The following is a 17436-nucleotide window of genomic DNA, read 5'->3' as shown; positions in this document are numbered from 1 at the left end:
TTTAGTCCTCCAGGAATCTGAAAGAGAATTCATAAAAGAGAAAATGTATGACTTTTGAGAAATAGGAGCAGATTTTCTAACCTACTTATCTTTTTATGTACATTTCTATTCATAAGGTGTGTGTGTGTGTGTGTGTGTGTGTGTGTGTGTGTGTGTGTGTGGTGTTAGCCCATGCATGTGTATGCCACGTGTAAAGGACAGAGGAAAGCTTTCATGGAGTTGGTCCTCTCATTCCACATGCACTTGGTTCTGGAACCTGAGTTCAGGTTGTCAAGCTTACATCATAGAGGGTTAAGGCCTTGAGCCATCTCTCCAGACCCTACAATCTACATACAATCCAACAATTGACGCCTAAGGAAGCAAACCAAGTATCTATGGGTGAATGGTGAAATGGTTACTTTATGTATCAACTTGACACAATGTAGAATAGCCGAGTAAGAGTCTCAGTGAGGGACTCCCTAGATCAGCTTGGCCTGGTGAGGGATTTTTTGAATGTGGGCAGCGCCATTTAGTAAGCCAGGTCCTGGGATGAACGGAAAGGAGACAATGAGCTAAGTACTAGTATTATGTGTTGCTTCGAGGCTTCCTGCCCCTGACTGTGGGTGTGACGTGTGTGACTAGCTGTTTTCAGTTCCTGCCTTGACTGCCCCACAGTGAGGAAGTGTAACCTGGAATTGTAAGCTTAACAAACCCTTTCTCTAAATTGCTTTAGTAAGGGTATTCTAGCATAGCCACAGAAAGGGAAACCAGGAGGATGAAGACAAATGAAATGCTGTCTATTCATACACTGGAACAAAAGGGAGTTCTGACACAATGCTGAGCAGGTGAGCCCTGGAGATACTACTGCAAAGGGAAAGCAGACAGTCAAGCACACAAAAAGATACATCCTGCATGCTTTCACTTACGTGCAGTACCTGGAGGTGTTAAACTGGAGACCACAGAAAGTAGAATAGTAGTAGTGTGGAGAGGGGAGGGAGGTGAGAATACAGAGGAAAGGAAAGTGTTCCATGGGCTGTCTTGGTTTCTTTTCCTGTTTCTGTGATTAAATACTCTGACAAAAGCAACTTAAGAAAGAAAGGGTTTATTGCATCTCACAGTTCGAAGCATGATCCATCATGACAAGCAAGCCAAGATGGCCAGAGCTTGAAGCAGTTGTTCATCCACAGTCCAGGACAGAGAAGAGTGGGCACATGCATGGTTTCTTGTGTGTGGACTGAGCTTGCTCAGCTCAATTTTTTCTCTTGAATACAATTCCCTGCCTAGGGAATGTGTCACTCACAGTGGCTGGGTCTTTCAATGTTAATTAACTTAATTAAGCAACCCTCCACAAACACAAGCCAACTCAATACCCACAGTCCCTTATTGAGACTCTCTTCCCAGGCTTTTAGTTTGTGTCAAGTTGACAATCAAAGCTAGCCAGAACAGTGGCAGAATCTACTTGTCCAGACTTTTAAACAAAACAAAACACCCCCAGTAACAAACTGTCATGCTCTACCAGAGGAAAACACAATTGACAGAGTTGGCAGAGGTGAAGGGAAGTCAGACCCCTTTGAACGGAGTTTAGCTGGGTAGGGGATAGGCATAATCTTTTTGGGAAGCATTTTAGCAATGAGCATCCAGGCTTTCACACACTCTTTTAATTGGTCATTCTGTTTCCAGTCCAAGGTTAACATGTAACTCAGGAAGGCTTATATATCTGCAGGAAAACATTGTAAGACTGTGAACGAGAGTGGAAACTCAGAAGCCATCGCACAGAACGCATGTGCAAGCAGAGTGTCTGCTGCATGCTGCAGTGTGACGCAGCATTTTAAAGCCAGGAGAAGGTGGCTCTTTTGAAAACGGAACACAGAAAGGGGATTGGATGTCTGCATTGAAGAATGTCACTTGTTTCTGTAATATATGTTATAGTGATAAATACCATGTGTTGTTTGAGCTCACAGTGAAGCTGGCTCTGGGATTGGGGTTGGCCTCTCCTGTTTCAGACTCAAGCATGTTTGGCTCAAAATCTCTTCCAAGGCCCCTTGTCTGAGGCTGTGCTGGCCCCCACCTTTGTGAAAGGGAGGAAAGAGAACAAAACAGGCAAAAAGTAAAAACACTGTGCCCTCGCAGACTCCTAGGAAGGTGACTATTGTTTAATCCTATGATGTAGAAGTGGCTACAATGGAAAAAATAAACCAGAGATTCAGACATGGGAAGCTCGGCCATGGAGAGAGAGAAAGCTCATCAGGAAATGACAGCCTCTGCTTCCCCAATCGGTTTCTCATAGATGCTTTGATACCTGCTTCGATGATGTCATCTCTATCCCCGTTCCCTTCCAAGAATTCCAGCTCACTGCCTCAATGGAGCTTCCCAGTCAATCTCTGTTGGCTCTTCCAATGGCCTGGCTTGATGGTGCTTTGTTTTGCTCTCTGTCTCTCATCAACTCAATACTTATTCTTTAATTTTGGCTTGCTATATATTTAATAAGTTCACTCAGATGAAAATAGAAAATATTTTGTAGATCACTCTCTGGACTTCACCTAATCCACTACTGAAATTTTTATTTGTAAACTCATTGACTACCATATTTAATTAAGTCTATTACTATTGCTGTTGTTAGTTTTTTGGGGGTAGGGGTCTGTTCAGGGTCCGATTACTCTAAGCTGGCTTAGAAAAGCTCTATAGCCAAGGATGACCCTGAACTCCTGATCCTCCTGCCTCCACCTCGAAGGGACTGGGATTACAGACACTCATCTTGGTTAACCCTTTAAAAAGAAGTTAAAAGAGAGCTGGAGGTATAGCTCAGTTGATAGAGTACTTGCCCAGTGTTCACAAAGCTCCGAGTTAAATATCCAGTATCACCAGGTGTGGTGTGGTGGGGGCACACCTGTAATCATGTAATAACAGCATTCAGAAAGTGGGGGCAGGAAGCTCAAAAGCTCAAAATGATCACAGACTGTGGAGTAAATTTTAGGCCAGACCTTTTCTCAAAGAGAGAGAGAGAGAGAGGAACAAATATCTAACAAACCCCCCAAAATTATACCACCAAAATGCATTCACTTACACACATTTTAGACTAGTGCAATCCAACAGGAAGAACACTTCAATCACAAAATCATGCCATCAGCGCAATCCTTGCAACTAAAGCAATAGGCAGCCCCTGTAACTTGTCCTCTGACCTCCACATGTGCATTATGGAGACAAAAATCCTTCTGCATACACAAAATAAATTAATTTTATCTATTTAAAATTTTTGATACAAAAAACACAGAAAATTAAAAACAGAAACCATACACAGACTTGATCAATAAGAAAATTATGGCAACCATTTCAAAACCAAGTTTTGTAATAACACCTCAACCTCTAGTGTATGTGCTCTGATGGAGACACACTTCTGTTCAAAGCAGCCAATATTCAAGTGGCCAGTAAGCCATGAGTGGCCAGTGGCTACCATGAAGGCCAGCCTGGGGGAAAGCATTCAGAGTTGTTTTCAAGAGAATATACATTCACCTTTAGAACCTGGAAAATTCCAGACTCTGCAGCTCTTTCTCCATGGAAACACTGGCTGCAGTTTCCATGGCAACAAGTCCCTGCAATGACTGAGGATGAGGGCTCTTGAGCAACTCAGGGCCAAGTGTCCTGGCTGGGGGATGGGCTCAGCAGTCTCTCTTGTGAACACGAATACACCGGAATAGTATTTGGGAAAGAAAGAAAGAAAGAAAAAAAAAAGGACTGTTGGATAGGGTCGTTGCAAAATAAAATAAATATTGGCTTTTAGGAAATTATTTTATTGCATTATTTACAACATTATTATGTGCTTGTGAGTGTGTTCTGTGACATGTGGGGGGGGGGTGTCAAAAGACAACCTGTGGAGGTCAGTTCTTGCCTTTCACCATATGGAGTCTGGGGATTGAACTTAGATCATCAGACACAGAGTCAAGCCTTCTACCCACTGAATCCTCAGCTCTGTTTTGAGTCCCTGTTTAGCTACCAGAAACCATGAATCTCCCCTAAACGTCACTGTCACAAGCATTATCTACTTCCCATTGATACATGAACACAAAAAAGGAAAGTTGACTGAGCACCTTCCATTTCCAAGACGCCATGTAAGGTGGTGGTTCTCAACCTTCCTAATGCTGTGGCCCTTTAATACAGTTCCTTGTGTTGTGGTGACCCCAACCATAAAATTATTTCTGTTGCTACTTCATAGCTGCAATTTTGCTACTGCTTTGAATTGTAATGTAAATATCTGTGTTTTCTGGGAGTCTTAGGCAACCCCTATGAAAGGATCATTCGACCCTCTGGTTGAGAACCACTGATGTAAAGGAACCTGAATTATAGAAACCAACAGGCAGAAGTCGAGTTCTGAGAGTATGAGACAGATGCAAAGTTCATTCAAGAAGGAATCTCCTCTCATTCATTATTTATTATACAAATAATGAGAGGGTTCACTGAATGCCTGCTACACACCAGACATTATGTTAGAGAGAGGGGTTGTCTAAAAATAGCAATAGAAGCCTTTGTCCCTTTAGATATACCTTGTAACAAGAGAGGTGGGTTGTAAATGAACACAGACAGTGGTGTAGGCATGATGAATCTTAGCACACGTAAGCCAACTAACCAGAGTTTAGTGGGTAAATTTATGTGTTGCCAAGCCTAACTACCAGAGTTCTATCCCCAGGCTCCATGTGGTGAAAGGAGAGAATCCATTCATGAGTTGTCTTCTGACCTTCATACATATGTGATGGCCTGAACACACCCCACAGATAAATACATGCAAAAAATAAAGACGGGTAAGATAAGAGTGAAATGAGAGAAGGTTATTTCAGATAGTCAGAGAACTTTCTAGGGTGACAGCAGCGGTTTGAATGATGGGAATGGGCATGGCGCAGAAAAAGAGCCTTCCAAAGGGCAATCCAGCAAGTGCATGTTGTTTGACACTATTCCTGGGTAAACACGAGCAAATGTCTGCTCACCCCAGACAAGAAACCGTCGGCAGGCCAAATCAGGATACCACCTGTGATAGCTAATTTTGCTTTCGAACTTGACTGCATCTGAGATCCACTAAAACACAAGCTGTTGAGTACTCTGTGAATGACTTCCTTGGTTGAAGACTTCCTTGGTGGCTTACTTGAAATGGGAATTCACCCTAAATCTGGATGGCTCCTTCTGATGGCCATCCAATGACAAGGACATGAAGGAAGGGATCTTTGCTTTTTGCCTTCTTACCCTCACTCTCCGCAGAAAGAATTGTTGTGGCATTCCTTTATCAACAACTCTTGAGATCTCATTATAGACTGAAGGCAAGCAGCTCTTCAGGAGTCCTCTAGACCAACAATTCTCAACCTGTGGGTCACAACCCTTTTGGGAGTTAAACAACTCTCCCATGGGGTTCCCTAAGACCCCTAAGAAACACAGATGCTTACATTTTGATTCATAACAATCACAAAATTAGAGTTATGAAGCAGCAATGGAAATAATTCGATGGGTGAGAATCACCACAACACAAGGAGCTGTGTTAAAGGGTGGCAGCATGAGAAAGCTCAGCATGGTTTGCATCTCACAGAGCTGCAGGATGTATGGGCAGCTGGACAGGTTGGTGAATCTCCTCTCTTCAACAACTCTTACTGTTTATAAAATCTTGGGGGAGTTGAAGGTGGTGGAGCTTCAGCATCTTGTAAGTTTAGGGACTTCCTGAGACTTGAGAGTTGCTTGCTTCCTTAATCCTAAGGAGCCTCTCTTGAGAACTTTCTGAGTGTTAATGAGCTTTCCTCTGAGATAGAATGTTTCAATTTGGAGGAAAGTGCTATGCCAAAGTGCTCTTGTTCTGAGGTTGGAGCTTGCTTAGACCATTCAAAGGGAGAGCAAAAGTGGTGCTGTAGTCGGGATGAAGGGAACTACAGAGAAAGACAAATGGCCTCTCCTTAGTAAGGTGCCATGGTTGAAATGTGTGTCTCCTAATGGCTAATCTTCATTATCAATTTGACTAGATTTGGGATCTCCTAGAAGACCCACCTCTGGATATGTCTCTGTGGGTATTTGTAGAGAGGTTTAGTTGAGGTTGGAAGACCTATTCTGAATGTGAGAACACCCATCCTATTTGGGCTTAGGTTCTAGACTGAATAAAAGGGGAAAAGAAGGTAAAATGCTTGCCACACAAGCATCAGACATGAATTCATATCCCCGGAACCCACTTAAAAAGGAGAGTGTGAAGATTTGTGCTTGTAATCCAAGAGCTGAGGAGATGGGAACAGAAGTATGCCTGGGGCTTGCTGGCTAGCCAGCCTAGCCTACCTGGCCAGTTCAGTGAAAGAGACTCTGTCTAAAAAGAGAAGGTGAGTGTAGCCTCCAGACGGACACCTGAGGTTGTTGCTTGGCCTTCACCAGCATGCCCTCTCCCAACAGAAGCAACAATCCTCCCTCCCACCCATTTTGCAAATTCTGTCTGCACACATGCTGTCATTACAGCATGAAATGAAAACTGTGGGAATGTGTCCTGAGGTTCAACATACAAGGTAAAAAGCCAGGAGAAGAGCAACAGCAATAACTATGGCTAAAAAAAGGTTGTAGTGATATCTGCATGAGCAAACCTACTTTTGATGCCAGCCGTATGTGATTAGATTTCACTTGATATAATCATCTGCGATTTTGTGATTGAGTCACTACCACACTACCCCTTAAGTATTATTTTAGAGTGCATTCTTTCCTACATACAGATACATGATTGCTGAAAAGCAGCCCAGCTCTATCTTCCTTGGAGATAGGTCCTCCTATCTCCAATCCCCTGAATGTAGTGCAAGGATAATAGGTACGCATCACCACATCGGGTTTTCTGACATGTTGGGACTGAACCCAAGGTTAGAATCACTTACCAACTGAGCCACAGTCCTGCCTCTCTATCCTCCTCTCCTCTTTTATTAAAACGAAATTAGCTAATTACATCGCACTTAAATACACCAAGCACAGCTAATAAAGATGATTGCCACCAAATCTGGGGACCTCCATTTAATTGTTTAATCCCTGGGACTTTCCATGGTGGAAAGAGAAACCTGACTCCAGAAAGTTGTTCTACAACTTCCACTATGGCACACAAATGCCCTCAACATTAAATGAGCCAAGGAGGGGGTAGGGCTTAAAAATAATTCATATACCAAAAAGAACCAAAGTTCAAGAATATTTTCAGCCTCAAATATAGTTCTTCAAAGTAAGGGAATAAATGAAAACACCATTGGACAAAACAGATAAAGTAAGAATTATTAGAATTGAAAAGATAAAGGCATAGGAAATGAAAACAACTACAGAAGACATTTTCTTTTAAACGATAAGAACCAAGATCCATCCAAATAGGAAATTAAATTCGTGAGAAACATGGAAACCAGAAGAAAAAAGAAAAGCCAAACCCCAGAAAGTCACTGAGGCTTACGGAAGGAAGCCAGCCCTTCCTCATTTGGATGGACTTGCTGATTTTGATAGGGACTGTGAGCTCTGGTTGGGACCTGCTGAGATTAGCAGTAGTACATTTGGAACTCTGGACAAAGACTAGCTCTTCTCTAGGTTTGTTTTTTTCCACAAGTGTGACTTTTAATAATATTTACAAAAAACACAATACCAGGGTGATGAGCGATGATAAGGAATAGGCTTCTCTGAGAGCCACACTAATCTTTATTACATTCTATTTATTTACTTTTGTGCATACCTCTCTTTGGGTGCCTTGCCACCTCGTGCAAGTCAAAATCTGAAGACAACTTGTGGGAGCCAGTTCTCTTCTTAAACCATGTGGGTCCTAGGGACCCAACTTCAGTATTGTCAGCATTTTTAACTGCTGAGTTACTCAATGTCCCCAGCCTAATTTTTCCAAACACCAAAGTTTGCATATCACTGGGTATTTTGTTTTGTTTTGTTTTTTCGGCAAATAGTTCTCAACCCCACCAGTTCTAAAATTGGGTAAATATCTTGAGAGCCCTCCAACAACAGAAAGACCTGTAGAACATGGACATCTGCATATACCCAGAGGATGCATTATTTAAATAAAAGTTTACTGGGCCAGACAAAAGAGATTATTTATTCTTGAAACACACACACACACACACACACACACACAAAACACACACACACTGAGAGAGAGAGAGAGAGAGAGAGAGAGAGAAAGAGAGAGAGAGAGAGAGAGAGAATAGTTTCATAGAGACATTATACTTACCGAATTAGAATGTCCTGTGAGTATGTTTGACTCAAATGAGTATTTGTAAATAATTCTTTAAGATACTTGGGGAAATATTTACAAAAACAAAGTGACGAATCCAATGATCCAAGCCTAGGCCTAAAGACTGCTTATGTTTTTCTCATCAACACAGAATTTCACAGATTGGGGACTGGAGAGATGTATTAGCAGTTCAGGGCACTGTCTACTGTCTGATCTTTCCAAGTACCCAGGTTCAGTTCTCAAAACCCATTTGGTGGCAAAGAACTATCTATAACTCCTGGCCTCCAAAGCCATTAGGGATCTGTGTAGTATGCATACATACAAGCAGGTGAAGCACTCATACCCATAAAATAAAACAAATCAATCATTTAACAATTAAAAAATTATTAGGTGCTTGTCAGGCTTATTTTTTTCATAACCAGATAACTTAAGGACCTTTTTATAAAAGCTCGTGTTGCTAGCCTGGCTCAGTGGATTTAGGGGGCTTGCCTTCAAGACTGACAGTCTGAGTTTGATCCCTAGGGCCCAGATTTCATAAGAAATAAAAAAGGTTGCTATGTGTTGTCCTCTGTATACCACATGTATGCCATAACACACATTAATGTATTAATACAATAAAAATTTTTTAATTATCAAAAAGCAAAATCATTTATTTGCGACATCATTCAAAAACTAAGGTAAATCTGGGGTGACTGTATCCCACAAAATCATCGTCAGGCAACGTGTGTCCCACAGATCATCCATTTGAGGGTGAAAAGTCTCAACGGCCCCTGAGCACATTGACAGATGTTCAGACCGTCCCAGTTGGCATTCTCATTCCTTCCCTGGGGCACAGCAAAAGCTGCTTCCACCCATCTGAGGGGGCTGACAAACTCTCCATATTGAAACACTTTCATAGGTGGAGTATTTCAGTTTTTAAAAGTTGTGGTAAGATACTCGAAACCTAAAACTTAGCATCTTGAAGTCCCACTCCTAACTGAGGAGCTATTGGCAATGACAGTTGCTGAGGGTAGGAAATTCAGTTTTCTTCAGGGGTACAGGACATGAAAACCAGCTTGCCCCGAGGCTCTCCTGTCTGGAATTACAGGTAGGCCACCATGTCCATCCAGTTTTCATGTGGGGTTTGGGGATCCTTACCCTGGTCCTCACACTTGCATATCCAGCTCTTTACCCATGGAGTCATCTCTCCAGCCTTTATAGTTGTAGCCCAAGCTGGCCTCAAACTCACATACCTCCTGCTTCTACCTCTGCAGTATGTCCTACCTGTATACACCCACACAAGCAGCTGGACCTCTTAGTGATTGTTTTGAAAGTTCATAAGGCTCAGTTTGCTGGATGAGGGCAGCTTGTGGCATGGCAATCTGCAGGAATCTAGTGTCTACTCTTTGGATTTCTGCTAGTTGCTGAAGAATGAGCTCCTCTGTCACTCAGCTGAGTTCTACCCTCTTGCCATAGCCAGGTAGATGTGACAGTTACTTGGTAGTTTCCTTCTTTCTTTCTTCCTTTCTTCCTTTCTTGCTTGCTTCCTTCCTTCCTTCATTTCTTTTCTTTTCTTTTTCTTTTTTTCTTTTTTTTGGTTGTTGTTTTGGTTGGGATTTTTGTATCTTTTTTCTCCTCCTCTCCTCCTCCTCTTCTTCCTCCTCCTCTTCCTCCTCCTCCTCCTCCTCCTCTTCCTCTTTGTCTTCCTCTTCCTCCTCTTTCTCCTCTTCCTCATCTTCCTTCTCCTCTTCCTCTCTTTTTTGCCTACACATTTTTACCTATACAATCTGGAATATCCCAATCTTAGATGCTTTCTGCCACTGCTTCCTCCTGTGCCCATGCCAGTGTCAGGTCTCATGAAGATGGATAAGGTGCCCCTGTGCAGCAAGTGTCTGTTCCTGACAAAAGCAGAGGCCAAGTGAGGGATCAAGAGACAACGGGTTAGGGGGTGTCATTACACCCTCCCCATATTTTCCTGACTCCCTTTTGATGTCATATTAAAAACTTCAAGTCCTCCAACAACAACTCACTGATTGGAAAAAAAAAATCTCTCTCTAAAAAGAAAAAAAAGAAAAAAGAAGAAAAGAAAAATCTCTTTACCCCCATGAGGAAAGTGTCATTTAGACAAGTTCATTCTCCTGCAGGCAGAGGTAGAAATTGAGTGAGAAGAATGAATGACTGAAGGTGGGGGCTTTGGTGAACAACTAGGATAAGAGATATTCGCTGTCAGCCAGACGATGGTTTAGCAACATGTGGTGCTTCATTTGAATCAGGAACCAGTTTTGGAGTCCTCATCCATCCCCTAACTTTAGTGAGCTTTCCAGGAGTGCTCTACTAGGCTCCACTTAGATGTATGGGCTCATGCTCTCTGAGTTATCAGTGTTTTCCTGCTAATTCTCATCAGATGAGAAAGGACTAAGTGTGAAGTTCTCGGGTCTCTATTGTCATTGGGTAGTCTCCCTCCACGTGGTCACTCAATCCTGCATTCGATGCTCTCATCTTTCCCCATCCCCAACCTCTCTCTAGCCTATGTGCGTACTAAAACATCAAGGGCTGGAAGGAAGCTGGGATGGGGATCGATCGTTCAGCAGGCTTGAGGTTTCCCTTGGAAGGAGGAAGAGTTCTGTGGAGATTGCCACTGAATCGAAACATTTTAAGACTGAGGGAGATAAGGAAACTTCCAAGGCTCAGGAGTCTTATATAACTTACAAGACTCAGAAAGCACAGGAAGTTAGAAGCACCACAAGGCCCTGTCCTATGTTTATGTAAGGCAGGAAATGATTGCTGTGAGAGAGGAGACTCTTTAGTGGCACTGCCTGCAAATCATGCAGGGAGCTCCCAGGATACAGGTTTCATGGGTAATAGCCTGTGTTGTGTGGCCTTTTCAGGGATGCAGCTGCCTAGGTCATCCTTGCTCCTATAAGTTATACCCCAAATTCACTGCTTTACCAACATAGACTGGTGAAATATTTTTTTTTAATCTTTAATGCCCTTTAAGGCGTGAATAGATGTTCATATGTGTTTCTTTGATGGGAAAAATCATACAGCCAAGGTAATGAACTTAATTGAGACAAATGTGATGTTGTACAACACATTTATTTGTTGTTTTGTTTTGTTTTGTTTTGACTGACAGGCATGGAGTCTTCATTCTGTAGGAAAAGTAAGTTCTAAGGTGCTACTGTACACCATGGTGGTGATAATCAGTAATGAGTTATGTTTATACTTGAAAATTGGTGAACACCTTTAATCCCAACACTCAGAGACAGAGGCTGGCAGCTCTCTGAGATCAAAGCCAGTCTGGTAGTCTACAAAGCGAGTTCCAGGACAGCCAGAGCTACACAGAGAACAAAATAACCCTATCGCAAAAAAAAAAAAAAAAAAAAAGACAGCAACAACAGAAAATTGCTGAAAGTTCTTAAAAAAAAAATGATGGATGCATAATGGATAGGTAAGCCAATCTGACTGAGAAGATACTCACACAAAGAATATATGTAATTTGAACATCATGTTGCGCACTGTAATTGTATATAGTTTTCTGGTTATGATAAATTAAAAATAGTCAAAGTTTAGGCTATGTGAGTTTCAAAAATGGGTGTTCCTATGTTTTCTCTTTAGAGGAATTTGGGGTAGCAGCTATATTGGACTCTGTGGCATTTCCCTGGAAGCTAGATCTGTGCAGGTTTATAAACTGTTTGACTCTGCAGCCTGGAATGGCTTTTTGTCAAAAGCCACATAGTGAATATTTTAGTTTTGGTGGGCTGTGTGGTTGGAACTCAGTTATTGAACTCTGTCACTATAGCATGAAAGCAATCAGGGAGAGTATATTGGGAGTGGTCAGAATTGTAGTCCAATAGAGTTTTACTTGTGGACCCGTTTCTACCTCTTCTCAGGTCTATCTTATCAATGTTCCCATTGGAAATATTGATCCACAAACAGAAGCTATAGTCTGACCCTCAATTATTCCTTCATGGGTCTCCTCCATCAAACTATCCCTGGTTTATAGCTACCTTCACCTCCCTCCCCTTTCCCATTCATGGGTGTGTGGTGTGGTGTGTGTGTGTGTGTGTGTGTGTGTGTGTGTGTGTGTGTGTGTGTAGGTGCACGATTTTGTTGCTTGTTGCTTGTATGTCGGCACACATACGTGGGTGCACATGTACATCCAGATGTCTGAGATTGATGTCAGCAATCCTCCATTGCTCTGACAACTTTCTCATCAAGACAGGGTCTGGCAAGCAAACTCAGAGCCCGCCAGCACGGCTCTTCTAGCTAGTCATCTTGCTTCAGGGATCTCTTGCTTGCAACTCCAAGGCTGGAATTCCATTTATTTGAACTTTGGTCCTGAAGCTTGCATGACAAGCAATTTAACCACCCAGTCACCTCTCAGTGCTGTAGTTAGGAGTGCTCAGGGGCTCCGAATTTATCAGGGAACACCCGGACATTCCATGGCCTTGCTTGGAAAATTTGAACAGTTTCCCAATTTTCTTTAGAAGCATCATGTTCCTTTTTGTTGTTCTTGTTGCTGTTTTCTTGTTTGTTTATTTTTTGTTTCTGGATTTTGTTGTTGTTTTGATTTTTGTTTGTTTTTTGTTTTTCTTTTGAGACATGATGTGTAGCTGAAGATGACTCTGGACTTCTGATCCTCCTGCCTCCCAAGTTCAGGCATTACAGGCATGTATCACCACACCTAGTTTATGCAGTGTGTGGGGGGGAATCACACCCAGGACTTTGTGCATTCAAAGCAAGCCCTCCAACTGATCTACATCCCCAACCTCGAATTCCAGTGCCTTCGGAGGCTCTGTGAGCAGTTAACACTCCAAGCTTTTACTTATTAGGAGGGATAGTCTGGTCTGAGATTTGAAGGCTATAGATTCTGCTGGGCAGTCATGTTTGCATAATGGTGTTTACTGTTACACAAGGCAGCTATTGGGGGAGAACACACAGCTCCTTTGAATGCACACATTTGGAGATTTATAAAGTTGGGTACAGAGGCACAAGAGTGAAAATGTACTTGCTTGTTTGACTTATTATTTCAATGTTTATACAATGTAGTTCAAGCCACACGTCTTCAAGTAGGTTACCGCTCTGTGCCAACACTGAACAGGAAGAGTGTGGCACATGGGCTGCAAGGGCCCTGGGAACAGGCATTCAAGTCATCTACAGATGAGGACAGTCCACCCTCCCAGAACACCAGAGAAAACCCACTTATGTCCACGACCCAGGGATATGGTCCACAAACAGACGGCTACTATGAAATATTTTTATGGTTTTAGAAGCGGACATCTGAAGAATAGTGGCCATGTTGTGCTGTTTCTGGGAAAATTGTTTCCCTTCCTGAGTTGGATGTCAATGTATATAGAGCTTGGACGCCAGCCGGGCATTCGTAGGTCATTAATCAGGGAAAATTCCATGGTGGGCAGTTGCTGTGGGGTTTTACTTGGCAACCTGATGAAACTGACATCCTAACAGCTAGTGTTCTGAGATGCTTTGCTTCCCCCACCCCCTCCCCTCAGAAACAAGCTCCAGTAGAATCTTCCTTCGCATTCCATCTTGGTCCGGTTCTTGCTTTCAATAACCAACACTCAAGACCCAGACACATCAACTGGGTGTCTGAGCTGGGGACAGAGTGTGTGCAGTACGTAGAGGATTCCTTTCCTGGCTCCTCCACAAGACAAGATAGCTGAGCAGTTCTATAATCAACATAAATGGTTTTTTTAAACATAACAAAGTCAGAAAGGCTAAAAGAAATCATCTGAGCTACATATGTGGCACAGTTAATAAAGGGTTTATTTAGCCTGCACAAAGCCATCACCAAAGCTTCATTAACTAGATATGAATGAAAAAAAAAAAAGAAAGAAAAAAGGGAAAAACGGGACATGACTGCTCCTAGGTATAGTGGAGGAGAAAGTTTATTGTAGAGAGTGGGAGCACATAGCCAGAAGCAGGGACATCTGGGAGAGTCCAGAGTGGTCATGATCCTGAACCGTGTTGGGAGGGCAAGAAAGAGAGGAGCGCCAAGGCCAGTGGCCGGAAAGCCAAAGGTGCAAAAAGTGCAAAAGAGAGAAGTGGGCAATCAAAATGGGCCTCCAGAGGAAGGGCAGCCCAGCCTCTGGGCTGGAGAAGCCCAGATAGAAGGGGTATGCCAGCCATGAGACCCCTCTAACAGGTAGGTACTAAAGGATTCAGGGAGAAGTTGGAGACCAGGTTGGCTTTGATGTGTTAAATAGGCACCCAGCAGTTTGTCAGGGTCTGAAACTTAGCAACATGTGGTGCAGGTCTTTCATCCTGACACACTGCAGGAGAGTAAGGATCCTGCCATCCGCAGCTCCACAGCAAGCATCAGGCTAGCTTGGGCTACACAAGGTCCTCTAGAAAACAAACAAGCCTATTTTTTATAAATGCTGGAGGGGAAAAAAAAGGTTTCCCTTTGTAGAATTTCTATTAAAAAACTTCTATTGCATTTATGTGTGTCTGTATGTGTGTGGGGTGCGGGGTCAGGTAAGCATGGCTCATGTGGAAGTCAGAGGACAGCTCACAGAAATCAGTTCTCTCCTTTTACCATATGGGGCTCAGAAATCAAAGTCAGGGGCAAGTGCCATTTCCCACTGGGCCATATCACCAGTACTTTCAGAGGTTTAGAGTGTGTGAAGTCCAAGATCAAAGAGCTAGAAGATTCAATATCTGGTCAAGACTTCCCCTGCTTCATAGACGGCTCCTTCTGTGTTCCCACATGTGGCTGACGGAACATGCAGGGAGCCCTCCAGAGTTTCCTTTACAAGGGCACGCACCTATTCACTGGCCCACTACCCTCATCACCTCCCCACTTCCTAACTCTTGCATATAGGGCTTAGCTATGAATTTAGCAGGACACCTGCATTCAATCTACGGCAGGGAGTCAGGCCATACCGAGTGGGGGTGGGGGCAGATGGATGCCATAAAAGCTGTGAGAACAAACGAAACCAACCGAAGACAGGATGTGGAGGGGGTAGGGAAGAATCTTGAAGAAAGGCTCCTGTTTAGAGGTTAGGTGGACTGGGAGGCATTTCAGATTGGAAGAGAAGCGACATGGAGAGGGAGGAATAATTAAGAGAGGCTACAAAGAAACACACACACACACACACACACACACACACACACACACAGAGTTACAAATGTGCATACCTAAAGTACTGACTGAGGGTGACCTTAAACTCCTGATTCTTCTTTCTCTACCTTCTAAGTAACAAAGTCAAAGACATTTAATGGAACATGGGGCTTTGTACATATTATGCAAGCAATCCACCTGTGGAGCAACATCCCTTGTACCCAGTCAGCTTTTTGTTGTTGTTGTGGTGGTGGTTGTTTGAGGACTTCTTATGAGTACATGCAAACCATCATTACTATTTCCCTCTGCCCCACCAATTCTACCCTTGTCTCCCAAACCAATCCCTCTCAAGTTCATGACCTTGTCTTCTATAGTTACTGTCACACACACACACACATTAGTGTTGCCCATATATACACGTGTTTAGGGCTGACCCCTTGGGATTCAGAACTCATCCCTGAACACATTCCCAACGGCAGTCTAAATACTAATCCTTATATCAGTAGGTGAGTTGGCGCTTGCCCCTCTTCAGAGAAGCTTCTTTGCCAGCAGAGGCTATTGCTATGCTCTACCATTGTTGCTATGCTCTACCATTATTGCTATGCTCTACCATTGTTGCTATGCTCTACCATTATTGCTATGCTCTACCATTGTTGCTATGCTCTACCATTATTGCTATGCTCTACCATTGCTCAAAACACAAAGGATGAGCAATGGTGTGTGGGGGTGGGGGGAGTACTTGAGTGTTTCAAGTGTTGGCAGATGGATGAGGAGAAGGAAGGCTGGGCCCCATGGATGGTTTTAGGGCAGCTGACATCTCAGCGCTGGTTCAGGTGGGGCATGCAGACAGAGAGTGGGACCAGAATCAGGAGGGAATGGAGGTGGAAGGACGAGGGCTTGGAGCAACCAGACAAAAAGAAAGCCCACCAAAGCTCAACATGGGGGAAACAATGAGTTTTTTGGATTTACTTAGAGCACAGAGGAGGGGGTGACTACAGGAGTGTGGTGGCCCCAAAACAGTCCCACTGCAAAGCCTTTACCTAGCATGGATGATGGCTTCCCATAGCCACAGAGCTGGAGCTCTGCTTCAATGAACTCCCCCAGCCTACGTAGCATAGCGCCTAAGTTCATGTTCAACTAGGGCAGAGTTCCATAAAAATGTCTAGGAGGAGTGGCTTAAGTCTCAGTCTCTTCGTCTGAGAGGATGGGCCTCATGGCACCAGGTCTCCTTTGAGCTGATCTGAAGAAGATGGCAGCTGTTTCTCTTGGAAGACTTCATTCTACCACAAACACACTGCGGACCAGTACCTCAGTCAGGAAGGAGGAATGTGTGGGAGAACTGTGCCCACTGCCTTCTTTCTGAGGATGAGGATGGGGCCCTAGGGAAAGCAGGGGTGGGAGAGTTGAAGCAGGACGTGCCAGAAGCCTGTTATCACAGGCCTCTCTCCTCCCCTGGCTTGCCCCTTCAGTGACCCAGCCTTCTGCCTGGGAGTTGCTGCAGCTGTGACCAGGAGTCTGCCTGGGGAGCCCCACACCTGCAAAGTCAAGGCTGGCCACTCTCAGTCCTTAGCTCCTCTAATCTGTCAATTCCTCTCTTCCCAGAGACCTATCTTACTCCTGCCAAATGCACCCCACCTCTCCATCCATCCCTACCCTGCAGACAGCATGAAATTTGTAAAGGGAAACTGGACTTGAAAGTCTCCATTGCTTTGAGTTCAAGAAGATTCGTTTGAAAAGAAAACAGGAGGAGAAGGCTCAGTGGCTTAAGCACTTGCTGTGGAAGCCTGAGGACCAACATTCGGGTCCTCAGAAGTCATGGAAATCCTGCGTGGACATGGCTGATGGGCTGTAATTCCAGCTTTGGAAGGCTAAGCGAGGAAGCTTCCTCAGAGGAGCTGGTCAGAGAGACTAGCCACACTAGAAAGCTCTGGGTCTGATTGAGAGACCTGCCTCAATGGATAAGGGAAGAGAGTGATAAAGGGTGTCTCCTGGCATAAACTTGGACCTCTACATGCACATGTGCACACATGCACAAGCACCCCCACACACACACACACATACACATTCACACACACGTGCATGTAAACACAAGCACACTATACATGTATGAAAATACAAGATAAATAAGCTAATTATTATGTACAACATACATACACTAAGAACTTTTTTAAAAAGCTGAGCATAGTAGCTCACACTT

The 17436-nt window shown here is 43.6% G+C and overlaps 1 protein-coding gene and 1 non-coding gene across 21 annotated transcripts in view; both read right to left on the bottom strand.

Moving 5' to 3' along the window:
- Usp29 (ubiquitin specific peptidase 29) overlaps positions 1-17436 on the bottom strand; it is a 236662-nt gene that overhangs the window by 152895 nt on the left and 66331 nt on the right. The window lies entirely within an intron of this gene.
- Mir3099 (microRNA 3099) lies at positions 10656-10739 on the bottom strand. The gene has a single exon (NR_037213.1). It is a non-coding gene; the product is annotated as a microRNA 3099 (primary transcript).

Source organism: Mus musculus, chromosome 7 (genome assembly GCF_000001635.26).
Source record: "Mus musculus strain C57BL/6J chromosome 7, GRCm38.p6 C57BL/6J".
NCBI classification, from domain to species: Eukaryota; Metazoa; Chordata; class Mammalia; order Rodentia; family Muridae; genus Mus; species Mus musculus.
The sequence above is the reverse complement of the archived record's forward strand: the minus strand, read 5'-3'. Positions and strand labels throughout refer to the sequence as shown.